The 11,430-nt window shown below is 25.0% G+C and overlaps 1 long non-coding RNA gene across 1 annotated transcript; it reads right to left on the bottom strand.

Moving 5' to 3' along the window:
* Positions 1-825: 825 nt before the first annotated feature.
* LOC107437967 (uncharacterized) lies at positions 826-3,255 on the bottom strand. The gene is made up of 2 exons (XR_011636593.2): positions 3,120-3,255; positions 826-1,058 (listed from the first exon to the last, which is right to left on the bottom strand). It is a non-coding gene; the product is annotated as an uncharacterized LOC107437967 (long non-coding RNA).
* Between the last annotated feature and the right edge of the window lie 8,175 nt (positions 3,256-11,430).

Genomic DNA, 11,430 nt, shown 5'->3' with positions numbered 1-11,430 from the left:
TTTCATAGCATGTTCAAAGGTATCTTTTAAAATTACCAAATTATGTGTGATCCATAGAGAACACTCTGTATAATTCACTTTTGTTTTCAAAGTTGTTACTGACATAATATAGCAAATAAAGCAAAACACAACTCTTTGGATGGATTGAGACAAAATAGAATGCTCCGTAATTTTGAGAGTAGTCTCTTATTTCCTTTGACCTGACTTATATTTTCCTTATTATTTTTATACATTTAAAGTATCATAATTTGGTAATTATGATTATCTTAATTTCGTAATTATGATTATCTTAATTTCTTAATTATGATTATCTTAATTTCGTAGTTATGTATTAAATATCTTAATTTCGTAATTATGATTAAGATTTCCAAGACTATTGTGAATTATAGTTAATTAAATTTCATTCGGAAATGTGAAATTTTTAAATTTCCTAATTTTTTTATACCAATAAACTAATTTTTTATGTTTCTGAAGCAAATTTTTCATGGCAATAAATAATCCGAAATAGCATTATGAGAAAAACACATATTACTCATATTTTCCAGTATTGCAAAATTCTGAGTAGCAAACTATACTTTTTAGAGTAATAATAGATTTTATGCCTATGAAAAACTATTAAAAATAAAAAAAATTATTTTCCTAGTTTAGATTTCGAACTGCCTTTTACAAGTAAGTGTTAGTCGTTTTTATATTATTGTTGATGTGCAGAATTTCATAATCGCTAATTTCATTCTAATAACTTCTAAAAATTTTGAAACATGATGAAAATTGAAACTTATAAAATAATAAATGGACAGAAATAAGAAATTTTTAGGAAAGAGGCAATTTATTGTACAGAAAATTTATTGTCCAGAAAATTACAAATTATTAGTACAATTTATTGTACAGAAAATAGAACATAAAGGGAATCAATTTGGTACATTGCAGTTTGTTCCGAAACCTAGTAAAAAGATCTTTGTTTTATGGTAATCAACGCCACCAGAAGAATCCACTAAAGCGACGATGGCATAGTGGCTGTAACAGAAAGCTGGGTTTCGGTCCTCATAGAGTTTTCATTTCTAAAATCAAACAACAATTTATTTAATAAACATTTACAATGTCTTTAAAAATGTAAAACGAATCAAATTATTTCTTCAACTAAAGTTTTGGAAAGATAAATATAGCTTATACAACATCTTTGTCTCACTACGAGAAGTCATGATATGGGTAGAAACTATGCTCGAAATTAATATTTTTTATTTAGCTAGTTCAAATTTATTCACTAAATAGAAAAATATTTACTGATTGAAGTAATTTATTTTCATATTTTAATAAAAAACTCCATTCAGCCTCTAAAATGAGAGTTTATTTAAATGAGATATTATTTAATAATATAAATTAGATATTGTGATTTTATATTCAAAAATACGAAGAAGTTTAAATAACATTAAAAATCATACTATTAGAGTTTTTACGCCTAAAATGGTCTAAAGTGCAAATTTCATATTTTTTAATTCACGGCAAATAATACGAATGTGACAAAAAAAATTCGAACAAATTATTTTTAAATTGTTCTCTAAATGCAAAGAAATTAATTACTAGCAAACACTTTTCTTTTTTTAGCATTCTAAAAATCTATTCGTGTTCTTTTGCAATCCTTCACAATTGATGCATTTTTCATAATTTTCTATGATCATTTCTCAAAATTTCAACCGAATTTATCTTTTCTTATTGCATAAAAATAGCCTAGTTTTTCATAAAAAGAAAAAAAAAATATGAGGACAGTGTTCGTTTAAAAAAAAATTGTTTTTCAATTTATTACATATTTAATGCAATTAAATATGTATGAAATTGTGACCTGAAAAGGTTAAGTAAATGTGGAAAATATTTCCTTTTAACATTAGGAACTTCTTGTAGTATCTGTTCTAAAAAATTGTGTTACAAAAGATTTTTCAAGCATGTTTTTTATTGACAAAATGAGGACGCTTTCCTTGAATTCCAATATTATGTTAAGTTTGTCGCTATTAGTAATTTTCTCGAATTATCTGTGGGTTACATTTTGCTGCAATTTTACCAACATGCATAATTTTATTAGCACTTTTTAAATAATTCAGATCAAGTGAGCTCTTTTGAAGTAACTTAATACTTTCGTGACGAAAACAAAAATTACAAAACAAGAAAGGAGATAAAACTCTTGAAATTTGCAAAATTTTAATAAAATGAATAATTAAAGAGAATTAATTCAAAATTTATGCCGGAGACATAATTCTTGCATGGAAGAATAAATTCTGATGAAATTACCATGCAGTATGGTTATGTCATTTCTGGTAAAAAAAATCATAACTCTAATATTAAAAAAATATATAGATACGCTATTTAAACCATTCATATGGTAACGGTTTACCAGAAATTCTGCTTTTAAAAATTATAGTTCTCATTACCACACATTTAGTAAAAAAAAAAAAGAAACTGAAAAGTTTATTAAGTCTATAAATAGTTTTTATGCCGTACTATAAGTGAACCTGTTAAAATTACCAAATGTAACCACATTTACCAAATTTTACCACATTTTATGTAACCATATTATATAGTTAATTTTACCAAAATCATTACCGCTTCTTAAAAATTACTGAGCTTTTTGGTGTTCCGATAGAGCCAGGAACTCAGTAAATTTTACTACATTCTGGTAGCTTTAACAAAAATACTTTTTTTCTCAGCGGATGAGCTTATGGGCATTACTAAAACGCTACCTTACACTGAAGGAAATTTCGGAACATGTTAAGCCTTAGCATGGTTCAAATTTGCGTCAATCTTTATACAGGGTTAATTTGAATCATGTTATCTTTTCCTGTAAACTTGGTAACACGATTACTCAACTTGAACGGAATCATGGCTCAATTTTGCAATTGAATCATGAATAAGGAAACCAATTTGAACCATGTTATCTAACTTCGCAAACTTGATTACTCAATTGTTTAACTTGAAGGAAATCATGATTCAATTTAACAACTTATGAAGGTTTCAACGAGCTCGCTTTTCTGAGAGTTTATAAAACATCAATCACTTAAATATCTGTTTTAAAATCGATAAACTCAAGTTTGATTAATAAGAATTATTTTCAGTGGCAGTTAATTACTTACAAGCTTTTTCTGTTGCAGCAACTGTTGTTGCATCTGCAAAAGAAAACAGAAGTTGAAAATTTAAAAAATGTTTTTAAACATGGTGTAAAACAATAAACCTTTCACGTTAATAAAATTAACTTTGATTTAAAATATATGAAATATATTCCATAAGTTGCTTTTTGTATTAAGGTATTTTTTAAACAATTTTAGTGAGAGTCGTATATAATTAAAGCTTCAGCGAAATGCAATATAATTTTAAATTTTATATGAAATATATTCCATTAGTTGCTTTTAGTATTGAAGTATTCTTTAAACACTTTTAGTATGAGTCGTATACAGTTAAAGCTTCAACGAAATTTAATATAATTTTGCATTTTTATCACTGAATATACCATTTCTATTAATAAGTATGTAAATTTTGACTTAGATTTAAAACATGAATCAAGTTGAAGGAAAATGTAACTTTCAGAAAAATATTTACTGATAGTTATCAAATAATATGCCAATCCCATTAATCCGAGTTTATTTGCTGTTAATTGTTTTACTTGCATTGAGTTTGTAATCACTGTTTCAAATCAATATAACTTATCAATAATTTTATATTTATAATTGCAAATTATTTTTAAAACTTTTTTTATTTCTTTTTATAGTTATATGGAATTATATCAAAGGATTATTTTAAAATAAGGGTTAAAGTTAAGAATGGCAATAAAAAATATTTATATTCATAATTCATAGAATAAAGATTCAGTCAGTGTATCTGTACCTGAAATGTAAAAGAATAGTGCGATAATTCTATTATTTTAATGGAATTAAAAAAAAAGAAATGCTTTAAAGTATGATACATTTTTCTGTACTTAGCATTTTTAAAACATCTGTTGAAATTATAAAATGTAAATGGATCAATTACCTGCTGCAGCTGTAAAGAAAAGAAATTTAAATTAATAATCAGTATTGTGTCACTTTATTTTTAATTAAAAGTCAAGTTATTTTCCTTAAAAATATCATTAGCTAAGAAAAGAAAGTAATTGATACCATAATTCTTTAATTAATTTTAAATTATCAGAAAATTGATATATATATATATATATATATATATATATATATATATATATATATATATATATATATATATATATATATATATATATATATATATATATATATATATATATATATATATATATATATATATATATATATATATATATATATATATATATATATATATATATATATATATATATATATATATATATATATATAAATACAGAGAGATTATAATATATACTAATTTGAATAATTTGAATGTGTATCAACAAAATCTTACTAGTATCATCGGCAATTACAGCAGCTGTAAAAAAGGGAAGAAATAAATAATTAATAGATTTAGCAGTTAGCACACTATTTACATGTATATTTTTAATATAGTTTGAAAATGCAATATAGAAACACAAAAAATAAAAGCAAAACTTTCTTTTCAAATAACTATTTATTCTAATGTCTGTATCTGTAAGCAATTTTAAAATTATCCCGTATCTAAATATTTCCCTCTTTTCTCGCAGAAATAAAAAATATTTGTTTATTTGCTGATTAAATAAATAATTCCATTTTTAATGTGAAGTATATAAACTTTTAAAAAAAAGTTTATATGCCATACTTTAGCAGTTAACATGGTAAATTATTATTATTTAGCTATTATAGATCAAAGCCGTTAGAAAAATCTCCTATTTACAATTATATTATTGTTTAAAGGGTACTTTGTTTTAACTCGTGCTGAACTCGTTTAAATGTTGCATGTGAGATAATTCCATGTGAAAGTAAAGTAATATTTGTATCTACATAAAACAACATACGTGCCTGCATATTCATTAGACCAAATTTAATAATAAGTATGATATATTGAAAATTTCAAATAAAACTGTTGAAATAAATTGTTTAACTTAAAATTGTACAACCATCAGTAAATCATATTGCGTGCAATAAATTTAATAACATTCATACTATTTTCTTAAATGTCAATTTCACAGGAACTATTCGACAGATTTCTTCAAAATTTTGCATTTTGCCATGCAAAATTACATTCTTTAGAATGTTGCGAAAATTGTTAACCTTACAAATCAAAATTTTTAACTATTCATTAAATAAAATAATAAATAATCATTGAAAATTATTTTTTGCATGGAATTATCTATGGATAAACGAATTTTATAAGCTCGAACAAAAGTTTTTCAATTCACTGTCATAAATTTTAGAAATACGACGAAATAAGCAAAAAATAAGCTTTTCTTTAAGGAGTTCATACTTTGGACCGATCTCTTGACCAAACTATTGGAATCCCAGGTTGCTGCTACATTTATATTTTGGAGATCAGAAATCTGAATCTGTCGAAATAAAAGTTTGTTTATTCCCTTGTTGTGTCTGATTTCGTAACTTAAAAAATCGCTTGCTTTAAACAGCATATTTATTAAACTTTCGAACTATTAAGATAGAGTTCTCGATCTTGAAGATCTTAGAAATTAGATCAAAAATCATTCAGGGTGGTCTGTTTTTTATTATTTTTATTATTTATTTTATTTTTTTGCGTACTATACATATTGTAATTAAAGACAGTATTACAATTTGGCTCTTATTTTCAAAAATATGAAAAAGTTTTCAAGGAAAAAACATTCCAGATTTCTCTAGAATGATATTTCTAATGATATTTGTTTTAGAATAATTTTAATTTCAAGTATATACGCATCCAAGAAATTTACCAGGGTAATTCTGAATGTTTCGAGTTACGGCTAAACCATTTAACATTGATTTATTAGCATTTAAGAGATATCACACACATTCACAACCAAAACTGCTGCAAATATAGTTTCTTTCATTCTTACTTTCGGTGGTTATTTAATATTAGATTCTCCCAACTTGCTATTTCCTGCATTTAAAAAACAATTGGTCTCAATAAGTAAAATCAGTCCTTGAAAGTTTCTTAGATTAAAGTTTCCTATATTTCTATAGAAAGAAAATAAAAGGGGTACTCATTCATTTTGGTGTATTTTTATCTAGTGAATTCTAATTATTTTTCATGCTTCAATTGCAATTTGCCAGTAAGTTCTAATATATTATTCTCTACTGGAATTGCAGCTTATAGGATTGTAGAGTAGCAGTTAATTGAAATTGAGTTTTGTTCCTTTGCAATAACTGCTTTTCTAATTGACGATTTTTTTTCTTCACCACAATTGATTTAGGAATATTTTTTAAGTCCTATATTTTTGATACTTTGATGAATTAGAGCATAAAATACTTGCCTTTATATCTCTTTTCATACAATTTATGAGTATATAAAAAAGTGACACCGTCAATCATTTCAGGTTTTCTCAGAAAAAATCTGAAATTACCTAAGTAAGATAATTTAAAGGTTTTTTTCTTTTTTTTTTCTTTCTTCTTTTAGGGATTTATTATGCACCATTTTTTCTAACGTTCCTTTAAGTAAGGGTCCCAGAGACAAATTTATTTTTCTGAATAAACATTATCTAATTAATAAGTATTTGTATAGATTTGGTCCCATGTCAAAAAAAAGTTGTTCTGTTTGTCTCATGACTTTCGTATAATCCTATAAATCACAATAGTATTTTAATGAGCGAACTCTAATGCTTGTCTAATCATTTTACCCTTTTCAGCTTAGCTATGTTTTTACATTCATTAGCTACATTCATTGCTGTACTACATTAGTTACATTAACCGTTCTTGAATAAGCTACAATTTAAAATCACAGTGATCTCGCGTTAATACACGATTCGTTTTTTTTTAATGAAACAAAAACTTATTTAATGCTACCGATTGTAGTGACAAATTATTTTCTGCAGACGCAAAATTGGGCAAAATTTACACATTATCTCCTTTATTTGACAATTACTCTCTGATTTTTTCCGAAATATTTCAAAATAGCCATTTTTCCAATTAAAAAAATTAGGATTTTATTTTATCAACAGCATACTTTTGCAAAATTTAATATTCAAGCACTACAGAGAATTTAGTTTAAAATTTTTGTTTACAATTTTCTAACACGAGAGTAAAGTATTAAAAAAAGAGAGAAGAAAAGGAATAATTTTTCATACCATTAGAGATGAGCATAAGAGCTGCAACAGCAACAGCAACGATGTATTGGAAGAATCTCATGTTTGTTTGAGGTTTTCTTTTCACAAAGTGTGAACTAACTCTAAATATAACGGTTTCTAGAGAAGTGTGGTTCATATGGCACTTTCATTTCAATTTATATTCGATATAATCCTTAACTATTACTTAACCACATGACACAAAAATGGAAAATTGATAGATAATGACTCCTTGCGGATATAATTTGCATATCGGTGTTTGCTCACAAGACTTAAATATTCATTTTTATCCTTTCCTAATACTTCTTAACTCACCATTCTTACTTTAATTATGTTTGTACAGGTAATTTCATCCCGGGTTCGATCGCGAATTCCAGAAAAAGGGATTAATTTTATACTATCAGTTTCAGGAATGAAAAAAAAAACTTTGATATTACAGGTCTTAAAATCGAGTTATGTCTTCTAAAAATGCAGCAAGAGAAAAAGAACTTAATATGAAACTACGAAATATGAGTCAAGGGATAGTCGGAAAAAATGCGCAATTATTCTACGGTATTCTAAAATTTGAAAGTCTCAAAAGTGTTCAAAAATCGTTAATTTTATAAAGAATACTTTTGAATTGTATATTTGATTAAAAAATATTCGGTATTTGATTAAAAATCAGATAATGAAGAAAATGGAAGGAAACGCGTATTTTCTTTTGAAATATTTAGTTGATATACAAAAATGAAACTCTGAATCTTATGAATTAAATTGTAAAAAAATTTTATTAATATAAAAGGTTGATATCATAATCTTAGATAATTAATAATTAAATAATGCGTTAAACAAAAATAATTATGTCAGTGAAATAAATAAGCAATACATAAAACTATGATTCGATAATAATAAAATAAAGAGTTTGCATGCGTGTGTGTCTCTTATAACTCCAAAATCATTTGGTCTATCAACCTGAAATTTAGACAGTGGGTAAAAGGAGCAATTTTTGCCCACGTCCTCATTTTAACGCTATTCAACAAACTATTATATATATATATACAAACACAGTAACTTATAGGGCCATATTGTGGGTCCTCCAATGGGCCTATAGTTTCCTCTGGTTGGCTACATTAGTACTTTGTTGTATAATACGCGGCCCAGTTTGAATATCACTATTAAGAGGAGATATAGTGCCATGTATAAATATAGTATATTAAGCTCCAACTTCTTCATTTTAACGATCAAAATCTTTTAAAATTTTAATTAGATCATTCAGGGGAGAAATTTAAAAAATGGAAATTTCTCATTGGTTTAGAGCTAGTGCCACTGATATAAATGAAACTGCAGGCGATTTTAAATATAGCATTAGTGATGTTTTCTTGCTTATAGCTCTCATTAATTTAAAAAAGGAGCTTTTTGCATGTTCTTAGAAATGTAAAAGAAAAAAATTGTTAAGTCAGATAAACTCAATGATCAACTCGAGCGTGGTAGCATAGGAGGACTACGTCTTCAAATATAACTATGTATTCGTATATAATTATGCTTTTAAAACGTGTTTCTATGAAACTTGAAAATTTAAAATCAAAGGTATTTGAAGTATATATATATATATATATATATATATATATATATATATATATATATATATATATATATATATATATATATATATATATATATATATATATATATATATATATATATATATATATATATATATATATATATATATATATATATATATATATATATATATATATATATATATACTTAAAAGAACAATGTGAATGTGAAAAAAACTACTAAATCGTTTAGGAGAAAAGTAAAATATTACCATACAGGTATTGTCCTTCATCCATGATGCTTGATTTATTTTGGTGTTAAGGTACTAATTGGAATAAGAAAATTATATATGTGCTAAAAAGAAAACTTAATGAAGAAATGATAATAATTCCTATTTTGATGTAGTAGTAAATCTCCATGATATATTTCGTAGTAAATCACCATAATATTATTGATGTTTATGATGCTAAACTATTTTGGCACTATATGAAATGGTAAAAATTTACCATGTACTAAAAATATAATTAATGAGGAAATGGTTCTAATTCATTACGAAGAAAATTAAAAAAACTCGCCCAAATATTACTGAAGCTAATGATGCCTAAATAATTTTAGAAATAGGTACTCACTAAAATAAAATTGTAAGCTATGCACCAAAAACCAAAATTATTTGGGAAATGACTCAAACGTAAAAATTTGCCATGCTATTATTTACGCCTTTGATGTATAATTAATTTTGGTTATAGGTACTAATTGAAACAAAGAATAAGCTATGTACTGAAAATTAAAATTAATGGACAAGTGTTTCTAATTAGTACAGGAGAAACATAAAAAATCTTTATCTTTATGCTATTATTGACACCAATGGTGCTTAATCAATTTTGATAATAGACACTATTGGTATAACTTAATTAGTGCAATTTTAATCAATACCAAATTTACCAGTGTAGTTAAAATAAGTGTAAATGGTACCTACTAAAACTGCATTAATTCTGTTGAGTTTTAATCTATGTAAGTCAGAAAGAAATGATTTACTGGCCTTCAAAAGAGATAAGTGCCAGAAAAATATCGCTTAGTAGTGGTAAATTTAAATCATCATGAGTTGACCTCGAACAATAACATAATTCCAAAAGATACTGAATATTTTTAATCATTATTTTGATGGAATGAACTACTAAAAACATATTCTACTCAATCTAATAACGTGGAGCCACCGACAACATCAAAAATTAATAATAAATTTAAAAAAGTAGAATTATATTAGATTTATTAATTGTGTCAGTATTTTGCTTTTCAGTTTTGTGCATTATTTGTGGTGTTGTTTAGTACAGATTTATTGGTAGTTTTGATGAAAATTTATAATAATTTTTTTCCAGCCTGTTAAAACAAATTTTAAAATCCCTGTTCTAGCCTTAAGGCATTAATTAAGTCATTTACAAAATTAATTTCGTTCGTAAATTTAATTTTTATTTCCGAACTTTCAAAGTAACGGAACTATTAATTTTCGATTTTAATGTTCTTTTTACAAAATACTTCAAATAGAGTTAGAAAATTCAAGAACTTCGATTTATATTCATTAGCCTAAATCAGTGATTTACGTAATTTAAGGAATTTTATGAGCAAAATGAAGTTAGATTTACTAAATATTATAATTTTATTACTGATATAATTTTATTACTAAATAATATAATTTTATAACTTTTTCAAATAATTTTTATTTTATATCCGAAAGTTCCTCTATGAACAAATACCTTTCAGCAAATGCCCTAAACTCATGGTACTTTATCTCTAGACTGAGGAATTATTGATCGACTTTAATATAAAATGATATAAATTATCTTAAGAAACATGTCATCAAAAAATTACAAATAGTCGTAAAACCATTAAATGTACTTACTTTTAAATTTAAAAGGAAAAAGTTTTCTACATATTTATTTTAAAAATAATTTATTGAAGTATATGTTCAAGTGCATGGTGGTAATTTTTAGATGAAGTGTGCAATAAAATGTCACTTTTTGTATAAAAATAATAATTTCATTATTTTCGTTTTATATGTTGAGTTAAAAACGTCACATGGCAGTACCACTCAAAAAATATTTTGGAGAAATCATACGAAAAGTGTGTAAACGAAATTTGATGTTCACTCACTTTTAATTATTCACTTAAATAAACTTTAATGTTCCAAGCCTTAAGATTTATAATTTTATGAATATCAATTGTAAGTTAAAATTTCTGAATTTGAAGGATATTTTTCGTATGAATAAATAAGTTTACCAGCTTTCAAAGACTTCTGCAATTTGTAAACAAAACTAAGAAAAAAAAGTTTTTTTTTTCGAAAAAGTTATTATGTAATAAGTAGCTGAATGTTAAGAATTATTTTATTGCTTGAAAGAGAAATTAAAAGCCATCATTTGCGCTTAAAAAGTGCTTTTTTTTTTTTTGCATACGCAGTTCTTTAAAAATAAACGTTATTGAAAATGCTTTTTAACACTTTTAAAGAAATGCACGCTTAATGAAACATTTTGGTTTGATATCTAAATCTTAATCTTATTAAAACATCTAAATCTTATTAAAACCTGCAATTTAATTCAAATGATCAGCTTTCAATCAAATATTTTTGCATGAATATTTTCCAAATAAATTGATATATCGTATCAAACTTAAAGTGATATAATATCATTTGC

Source organism: Parasteatoda tepidariorum, chromosome 1 (assembly GCF_982258835.1).
Source record: "Parasteatoda tepidariorum strain Cologne lab strain chromosome 1, Ptep-v5.0, whole genome shotgun sequence".
Lineage (NCBI taxonomy): Eukaryota > Metazoa > Arthropoda > Arachnida > Araneae > Theridiidae > Parasteatoda > Parasteatoda tepidariorum.
The sequence above is the reverse complement of the archived record's forward strand: the minus strand, read 5'-3'. Positions and strand labels throughout refer to the sequence as shown.